The sequence below is a fragment of the Oncorhynchus keta genome, unplaced genomic scaffold (assembly GCF_023373465.1).
Source record: "Oncorhynchus keta strain PuntledgeMale-10-30-2019 unplaced genomic scaffold, Oket_V2 Un_scaffold_3531_pilon_pilon, whole genome shotgun sequence".
Classification (NCBI taxonomy): domain Eukaryota; kingdom Metazoa; phylum Chordata; class Actinopteri; order Salmoniformes; family Salmonidae; genus Oncorhynchus; species Oncorhynchus keta.
In genome coordinates, this window is record NW_026290920.1 from 1,225,652 (window position 1) to 1,236,355 (window position 10,704).

General features: G+C 37.4%; 1 protein-coding gene across 1 annotated transcript in view; it reads right to left on the reverse strand.

Moving 5' to 3' along the window:
* Nucleotides 1–514, reverse strand: part of map1aa (microtubule-associated protein 1Aa) — a 74,580-nt gene extending 74,066 nt beyond the window's left edge. The window contains exon 1 of the mRNA XM_052515962.1: nucleotides 498–514. The gene's annotated coding sequence lies outside the window, so the exon portion shown is untranslated. The remainder of the gene's footprint in view (nucleotides 1–497) is intronic.
* Nucleotides 515–10,704: the final 10,190 nt, after the last annotated feature.

The following is a 10,704-nucleotide window of genomic DNA, read 5'->3' on the forward strand; positions in this document are numbered from 1 at the left end:
ACTATGGAGAATAATCCATTGCAAACTATAAAGAGTAATTCAGCCCTTTATTCCAGAAACCATTCAGGATATCACATACAGTAGAATAGTTTTGTGTTCTGTATTGCTATATTCAGCCATATAGGGGCTATACATCTGGTGCAGTGTCCTCTATGCATTACCAAACAGCTCTGTTCAATGTGAAATCCAACCCACTCATGCTGCAGCCTACGTTTGAGATGTAGGCGTCATCTGCTCCATTTTAGATCCGCTGCAACGGATGAATTAGATGACAATATTCCTAACAAAGTCACAGCTTGTTCTAAAAAACTATTTGGTTTGACTTTTGTCGTACATTTGAATATTCCAAGTACAGGCCAATGCATAGGGGTCAAGCCTCTGACATTTAAACAAACTACATTTTTACATAAAACAAAATCTTTGTGGGCAATCTTGAACTTCAACAGTTTAGAAAGATGTGTAAAGACTTATAATACCCAGTCAAGTAACCCACTCACCCTGTTTTATGTGTTTTTGGCAGACTGAAGGTGGTGGTCCGTTGAGATTTCTCCGATAACTATCAGCATATAAAATCTCCCGTGGTTGAACGGCGGTCTGGTCCTATGGTGCTGTCCACGGTGAAAGGGTAGGGCGGGCTCGCGCTGCTCCTCCGGCTCTCCTGGCGCTACAGAGAGCGATGCTGCTGCCACAGGGATTTCCATGGCAACAGCACGACGAGTGGAAGCTGGGTCCTTTTCCATCTCCATGACAACTGCATCCGGTGGCAGCACAGTGCATGAGGGATGGCTGGGGGGAGGACCAGTGGGTGTGGCTTGTGAGAGGGACGCGATTTGATTGGTGCAGGGTTATGTGGCTATTTGATGTCACAGCACACCATTGGCCAAATCCGACATGGGGATTATGATAATATTTATCAAGTTTATCTGAATCGACTGTCTTGCATAGGTAGTGGTTGTGATGATGATGATGATGATAATGAATATGATGATGAATATGATGATGTTGATGATGAGTGGTATACCACATGGTCCTCCTCATTTGTTACATCAATAAGTTAGTTAACATAGTTACGTTCCAAAATACAAAATGGGTCAAATAAGCATAGCTGTAAACCACCAGCATTAGGCCTACTACAACTAGTGCTGTAGTTTCCTAATAGGCCTACAACTAGTCCTGTAGTTTCCTAATAGACCTACTACAACTAGTGCTGTAGTTTCCTAATAGGCCTACAACTAGTCCTGTAGTTTCCTAATAGGCCTACTACAACTAGTCCTGTAGTTTCCTAATAGGCCTACTACAACTAGTCCTGTAGTTTCCTAATAGGCCTACTACAACTAGTCCTGTAGTTTCCTAATAGGCCTACTACAACTAGTCCTGTAGTTTCCTAATAGGTCTACTACAACTAGTCCTGTAGTTTCCTAATAGGCCTACTACAACTAGTCCTGTAGTTTCCTAATAGGCCTACTACAACTAGTCCTGTAGTTTCCTAATAGGCCTACTACAACTAGTCCTGTAGTTTCCTAATAGGCCTACTACAACTAGTGCTGTAGTTTCCTAATAGGCCTACTACAACTAGTCCTGTAGTTTCCTAATAGGCCTACTACAACTAGTCCTGTAGTTTCCTAATAGGCCTACTACAACTAATCCTGTAGTTTCTAATAGGCCTACTACAACTAGTCCTGTAGTTTCCTAATAGGCCTACTACAACTAGTGCTGTAGTTTCCTAATAGGCCTACTACAACTAGTCCTGTAGTTTCCTAATAGGCCTACTACAACTAGTGCTGTAGTTTCCTAATAGGCCTACTACAACTAGTCCTGTAGTTTCCTAATAGGCCTACTACAACTAGTCCTGTAGTTTCCTAATAGGCCTACTACAACTAATCCTGTAGTTTCTAATAGGCCTACAACTAGTCCTGTAGTTTCCTAATAGGCCTACTACAACTAGTGTTGTAGTTTCCTAATAGGCCTACTACAACTAGTCCTGTAGTTTCCTAATAGGCCTACTACAACTAGTGCTGTAGTTTCCTAATAGGCCTACAACTAGTGCTGTAGTTTCCTAATAGGCCTACTACAACTAGTGCTGTAGTTTCCTAATAGGCCTACTACAACTAGTCCTGTAGTTTCCTAATAGGCCTACTACAACTAGTCCTGTAGTTTCCTAATAGGCCTACTACAACTAGTCCTGTAATTTCCTAATAGGCCTACTACAACTAGTCCTGTAGTTTCTAATAGGCCTACAACTAGTCCTGTAGTTTCCTAATAGGCCTACTACAACTAGTCCTGTAGTTTCCTAATAGGCCTACTACAACTAGTCCTGTAGTTTCCTAATAGGCCTACTACAACTAGTGCTGTAGTTTCCTAATAGGCCTACTACAACTAGTCCTGTAGTTTCCTAATAGGCCTACTACAACTAGTCCTGTAGTTTCCTAATAGGCCTACTACAACTAGTCCTGTAGTTTCCTAATAGGCCTACTACAACTAGTCCTGTAGTTTCCTAATAGGCCTACTACAACTAGTCCTGTAATTTCCTAATAGGCCTACTACAACTAATCCTGTAGTTTCTAATAGGCCTACAACTAGTCCTGTAGTTTCCTAATAGGCCTACTACAACTAGTCCTGTAGTTTCCTAATAGGCCTACTACAACTAGTCCTGTAGTTTCCTAATAGGCCTACTACAACTAGTCCTGTAATTTCCTTATAGGCCTACTACAACTAGTCCTGTAGTTTCCTAATAGGCCTACTACAACTAGTCCTGTAGTTTCCTAATAGGCCTACTACAACTAGTCCTGTAATTTCCTAATAGGCCTACTACAACTAGTCCTGTAATTTCCTTATAGGCCTACTACAACTAGTCCTGTAGTTTCCTAATAGGCCTACTACAACTAATCCTGTAGTTTCCTAATAGGCTTACTACAACTAGTCCTGTAGTTTCCTAATAGGCTTACTACAACTAGTCCTGTAGTTTCCTAATAAGCTTACTACAACTAGTCCTGTAGTTTCCTAATAGGCCTACTACAACTAGTCCTGTAATTTCCTTATAGGCCTACTACAACTAGTACTGTAGTTTCCTTATAGGCCTACTACAACTAGTCCTGTAATTTCCTTATAGGCCTACTACAACTAGTCCTGTAATTTCCTTATAGGCCTACTACAACTAGTGCTGTAGTTTCCTAATAGGCCTACTACAACTAGTCCTGTAGTTTCCTAATAGGTCTACTACAACTAGTCCTGTAGTTTCCTAATAGGCCTACTACAACTAGTCCTGTAGTTTCCTAATAGGCCTACTACAACTAGTCCTGTAGTTTCCTAATAGGCCTACTACAACTAGTCCTGTAGTTTCCTAATAGGCCTACTACAACTAGTCCTGTAATTTCCTAATAGGTCTACTACAACTAGTCCTGTAATTTCCTAATAGGCCTACTACAACTAGTCCTGTAGTTTCCTAATAGGCCTACTACAACTAGTCCTGTAGTTTCCTAATAGGCCTACTACAACTAGTCCTGTAGTTTCCTAATAGGCCTACTACAACTAGTCCTGTAGTTTCCTAATAGGCCTACTACAACTAGTCCTGTAGTTTCCTAATAGGCCTACTACAACTAGTCCTGTAGTTTCCTAATAGGCCTACTACAACTAATCCTGTAGTTTCTAATAGGCCTACTACAACTAGTCCTGTAGTTTCCTAATAGGCCTACTACAACTAGTGCTGTAGTTTCCTAATAGGCCTACTACAACTAGTCCTGTAGTTTCCTAATAGGCCTACTACAACTAGTGCTGTAGTTTCCTAATAGGCCTACTACAACTAGTCCTGTAGTTTCCTAATAGGCCTACTACAACTAGTCCTGTAGTTTCCTAATAGGCCTACTACAACTAATCCTGTAGTTTCTAATAGGCCTACAACTAGTCCTGTAGTTTCCTAATAGGCCTACTACAACTAGTGCTGTAGTTTCCTAATAGGCCTACTACAACTAGTCCTGTAGTTTCCTAATAGGCCTACTACAACTAGTGCTGTAGTTTCCTAATAGGCCTACTACAACTAGTGCTGTAGTTTCCTAATAGGCCTACTACAACTAGTGCTGTAGTTTCCTAATAGGCCTACTACAACTAGTCCTGTAGTTTCCTAATAGACCTACTACAACTAGTGCTGTAGTTTCCTAATAGGCCTACTACAACTAGTCCTGTAATTTCCTAATAGGCCTACTACAACTAATCCTGTAGTTTCTAATAGGCCTACAACTAGTCCTGTAGTTTCCTAATAGGCCTACTACAACTAGTCCTGTAGTTTCCTAATAGGCCTACTACAACTAGTCCTGTAGTTTCCTAATAGGCCTACTACAACTAGTGCTGTAGTTTCCTAATAGACCTACTACAACTAGTCCTGTAGTTTCCTAATAGGCCTACTACAACTAGTCCTGTAGTTTCCTAATAGGCCTACTACAACTAGTCCTGTAGTTTCCTAATAGGCCTACTACAACTAGTGCTGTAGTTTCCTAATAGGCCTACTACAACTAGTCCTGTAGTTTCCTAATAGGCCTACTACAACTAATCCTGTAGTTTCTAATAGGCCTACAACTAGTCCTGTAGTTTCCTAATAGGCCTACTACAACTAGTCCTGTAGTTTCCTAATAGGCCTACTACAACTAGTCCTGTAGTTTCCTAATAGGCCTACTACAACTAGTCCTGTAATTTCCTTATAGGCCTACTACAACTAGTCCTGTAGTTTCCTAATAGGCCTACTACAACTAGTCCTGTAGTTTCCTAATAGGTCTACTACAACTAGTCCTGTAATTTCCTAATAGGTCTACTACAACTAGTCCTGTAATTTCCTAATAGGTCTACTACAACTAGTCCTGTAATTTCCTAATAGGCCTACTACAACTAGTCCTGTAGTTTCCTAATAGGCCTACTACAACTAGTCCTGTAGTTTCCTAATAGGCCTACTACAACTAGTCCTGTAGTTTCCTAATAGGCCTACTACAACTAGTCCTGTAGTTTCCTAATAGGCCTACTACAACTAGTCCTGTAATTTCCTTATAGGCCTACTACAACTAGTCCTGTAGTTTCCTTATAGGCCTACTACAACTAGTCCTGTAATTTCCTAATAGGCCTACTACAACTAGTCCTGTAATTTCCTTATAGGCCTACTACAACTAGTCCTGTAGTTTCCTAATAGGCCTACTACAACTAGTCCTGTAGTTTCCTAATAGGCCTACTACAACTAGTCCTGTAGTTTCCTAATAGGCCTACTACAACTAGTCCTGTAGTTTCCTAATAGGCCTACTACAACTAGTCCTGTAGTTTCCTAATAGGCCTACTACAACTAGTCCTGTAATTTCCTTATAGGCCTACTACAACTAGTCCTGTAATTTCCTTATAGGCCTACTACAACTAGTCCTGTAATTTCCTAATAGGCCTACTACAACTAGTCCTGTAATTTCCTTATAGGCCTACTACAACTAGTCCTGTAGTTTCCTAATAGGTCTACTACAACTAGTCCTGTAATTTCCTAATAGGCCTACTACAACTAGTCCTGTAATTTCCTTATAGGCCTACTACAACTAGTCCTGTAGTTTCCTAATAGGCCTACTACAACTAGTCCTGTAATTTCCTTATAGGCCTACTCACCAAATATCTCAGGGAACACGTGTTCCTGTAAGATATATCTGGATCTAGAGGAACTGAAGTTGTTTCTCTTGAATAAATAGGTGTATTTATATCCCTGTCTCTGGATGTACCACCAGGAGATGTTTCCAGTAGGCTTCCACACTGACACTTCTTTGTTCCCTCCCCTGAACACAATAACCCATCTGTGCAGAGACGTTCACAACAAAAGGCCTCAGAGACAAAGCTGAATAGAATATGTTTTTGTATAATGTTAATGTATTTCATTATCTCCTAAAATAGCTGGAAAATAACCAAATTAGCTACAGAGGGGAAAAGCTGGCATGAAATTACCAGAAAATTGGAGAGTGTTCATTGAGTTCTCCACTTGCCATGTTTTATAACAGGAAACTCGTTGTTGTGGGACATAAATGATCTTGAATCAGGATGCATATTAGCCTACATATACAGTTGAAGTACATTGACCTTTACTTTGGAAACTGAGAACTAAATGAATAGTAAGACTTCATTCTTTTCACCTTTGATTTACGACAATGAATTAAAAGGGTTGTTTGTCCTCATAGCAGGCCTATGTAACTCATATAGTCACCCCATGACAGAAACATTCAGGTAGAGATGAAATTCAGCGGCAGAATATGAACATTTATTTCAGATTTCGATCTGTTTGATTGTCATTTTAAGGTCATTTTGAAATTATAATTGAAAAACCAAAATCACTGTTTGACTTTGACCCTTATAGTTGACACTAGATATTGTACTATAGGTTCAGTTTCTATGTCTGTTAATTACAGCGTATAGGTGGTTTAGAAGCTATATGACCAGGAGCTTTACGTCATATAATCTCCCCGGAGAGTATTATGCACTGTACCAAACAGACCAATCTGGGCAATTATCCAAGAAAGAACAGGAGAGAGGGTGGAGGACAGGACTGGAGAGATTTGGGGAGTAAAACAAAGATTTACACAATTTGTGATGTCATGCTCAGCATTTGAAGAGCTATCTCAGAATATAAATAATTGCTGAGTTATAAATACATTCTCCCCATGGAGGTTTTGTTTGACAACCTATACCACATGACCTAATCTGAATATGAAGGGACGTTTCGTTTTTCATCATTCACTTGATTGGTCTCTGATCTGACGTTCAATATCTGACTGTATTATACACGTATGAATAGTTGAACATTGAGCGTTAAAAGGACACAGCAAATCGGGAAGAAATTGTATTAGTATTTAGTATTTTATAAGTATCTCCATTAGCTGTTGCCAAGGCAGCTGCTACTCTTCCTGAGGTCCAAACAGGAACAAATCAACACATCACAACAAATCAACAGTCTACATCATAAATAAAACATCACAACAAAACAACAGTCTACATCATAAATAAAACATCACAACAAAACAACAGTCTACATCATAAATAAAACAATACATCACAACAAAACAATAGTCTACATCATAAATAAAACAACACATCACAACAAAACAACAGTCTACATCATAAACAAAAACAAAACATCACAACAAAACAATAGTCTACATCAAAAACAAACATCACAACAAAACAATATAAATAAAACATCACATCACAACAAAACAATAGTCTACATCATAAATAAAACAAACATCACAACAAAACAATAGTCTACATCATAAAAAACAAACATCACAACAAAACAATAGTCTACATCATACAATCACAACAAAACATCACAACAAAACAATAGTCTACATCATAAATAAAACAACACATCACAACAAAACAATAGTCTACATCATAAATAAAACAAACATCACAACAAAACAATAGTCTACATCATAAATAAAACAAAACATCACAACAAAACAAAACATCATAAATAAAAAAATCACATCACAACAAAACAATAGTCTACATCATAAATAAAACATCACATCACAACAAAACAATAGTCTACATCATAAATAAAACAACACATCACAACAAAACAATAGTCTACATCATAAATAAAACATCACATCACAACAAAACAATAGTCTACATCATAAATAAAACATCACATCACAACAAAACAATAGTCTACATCATAAATAAAACATCACATCACAACAAAACAATAGTCTACATCATAAATAAAACATCACATCACAACAAAACAATAGTCTACATCATAAATAAAACATCACATCACAACAAAACAACAGTCTACATCATAAATAAATCACAACAAAACAAAACATCATAAATAAAACAAAACATCACAACAAAACAATAGTCTACATCATAAATAAAACAACACATCACAACAAAACAACAGTCTACATCATAAATAAAACAAAACATCACAACAAAACAATAGTCTACATCATAAATAAAACAAACATCACAACAAAACAATAGTCTACATCATAAATAAAACAAAACATCACAACAAAACAACAGTCTACATCATAAATAAAACAAACATCACAACAAAACAACTTTATATATTCTTTGTATGTTGTCATCATAAATAAAACAAATGTTTCACAATAAAAACAATATTGACATCATAAAAAACAATACATCACAACAAAACAATAGTCTACATCATAAATAAAACAACACATCACAACAAAACAATAGTCTACATCATAAATAAAACAAAACATCACAACAAAACAATAGTCTACATCATAAATAAAACAAAACATCACAACAAAACAACAGTCTACATCATAAATAAAACAACACATCACAACAAAACAATAGTTTCTACATCATAACATAAAACTTTGTAAAAAACATCACTTGCTTTGGCATGTTAACACATGTTTCCCATGCCAATAAACTTGAAAACATCACAACAAAACAATAGTCTACATCATAAATAAAACAACACATCACAACAAAACAATAGTCTACATCATAAATAAAACAAAACATCACAACAAAACAATAGTCTACATCATAAATAAAACATCACAACAAAACAACAGTCTACATCATAAATAAAACAACACATCACAACAAAACAAGTCTACATCATAAATAAAACAACACATCACAACAAAACAATAGTCTACATCATAAATAAAACAACACATCACAACAAAACAATAGTCTACATCATAAATAAAACATCACAACAAAACAACAGTCTACATCATAAATAAAACATCACAACAAAACAATAGTCTACATCATAAATAAAACATCACAACAAAACAATAGTCTACATCATAAATAAAACAATACATCACAACAAAACAATAGTCTACATCATAAATAAAACATCACAACAAAACAATAGTCTACATCATAAATAAAACATCACAACAAAACAAGACATCATAAATAAAACAATACATCACAACAAAACAATAGTTCATCATAAATAAAACAATACATCACAACAAAACAAATGTACAATAAATAAAACATCACATCACAAAAGACATTGTGCAATATACACATGTTCACCACAATACAAATGTACAATATCAAATGTTTATTACAACAATACCATTTTAAAAATGTGTGTGTGTCTTTTGATCTTACTTTGACATGAAGTATGATCAGAAAAAGGTTTTTCATGGTGAAGTGAGAATTTAAATACAAAGAAAGCAATATTTGTAAACAATTAGTAAACAGGAAGCAGTGGGCCTATAGCCAGTCACTGTCTTTTCACATGGTGGCATTTGATTCACCCTAGCCTTCCTTCTTCGACACATTTACATGTGCATGGATGCTCCCCTTATATATCTACCAAGCACACCACAGTGTGCTTTAGGTTACTCTCAGGCTGCTGTGTTTGGGAGGTGCCTGTCAGATGGTGACGTCTCCGCAGCAGTGAGAGATGGCTGGGGTTGTTAATACTCCACGTCCCTGCTCTGGAGTAAATCTCCCTTCTCTCAGCAGGATAATGTTTTGGTCCCATGGTACCCTATTCCCTATTTAGTGTACTACTTTTAACCAGAGCCCTATGGGCCCTGGTGAAAAGTAGTGCACTATGTAGGAAATAGGTTTCCATTTGGGACACACCCTGCCAGTGTTACAGCCCTCAATGAGTCAGCACTCCTATTGATCTCACACTGAGACAGGACTGAGCCAAAGATCCTCTAAAACTGAACCTGCTGTGCTTGAGAACAAGAGTATCTACTGCCCTCTGTAGGACTAAATGAGAACCCTTTTGGATTGATTGCTTTAAAAAGATTTCTGAAGAATAAGTGTAATATTAAGTCCATTGGTTTACTAATAGACAAATCAGTACCGTAAATTAAAATATTAATGTTCATTTTCTTACATAATTTCTCTAAATGAAGTAAATGACTGTTACAATGTTGATTGGTATGCAGGATATTTCAGAATGTGGTTTAGGTTGTACACAGTTAAAGCACAGACCAAAACCAACATATTAGTGTGACAAGTTGAAATGTTTTTAAAAGAGTCCCGTAGGCCAGTAGACTCTTATCAGCTCTTAGCTTGTGAGATCAGGTTGGTTCGTACGAGGCTAGTAGGCCAGTAGACTCTTATAAGCTCTTAGCTTGTGAGATCAGGATGGTTCGTACGAGGCTAGTAGGCCAGTAGACTCTTATAAGCTCTTAGCTTGTGAGATCAGGTTGGTTCGTACGAGGCTAGTAGGCCAGTAGACTCTTATAAGCTCTTAGCTTGTGAGATCAGGTTGGTTCGAGGCTAGTAGGCCAGAGGCTAGTAGGCCAGTGGTTCCCAACCTTTTTCAGTTACTGTACAACCAAATGAGTTTTGCTGTGCCAGGAGTACCCCTGAAGTACCCGTCATGTGCATTTTACCAGTAGATCCATGGTCTCATGATACAGATTCAGATTCAGAGTGTTTAATAGTCACATGTACAGGGTTACAGGTGTGATGGCAGGGTACAGTGAATATCTTAGGCTTCGAGCTCCAACATGCAGGACTAAGTGGAATACAATAACGAACATGGTAATAAAACAACAACAATAGTAATACAAATAGCACTATATAATAATAACAACTGTAGCAGTGATGAATAAATAAATGTCCATGGGTTGGCGGCAGAGTAAAGACTGTTGAGGGGGTGTGGGGAATGACCATAGGGGGAGCAGCAGCATGATCATTGAGGGGGTG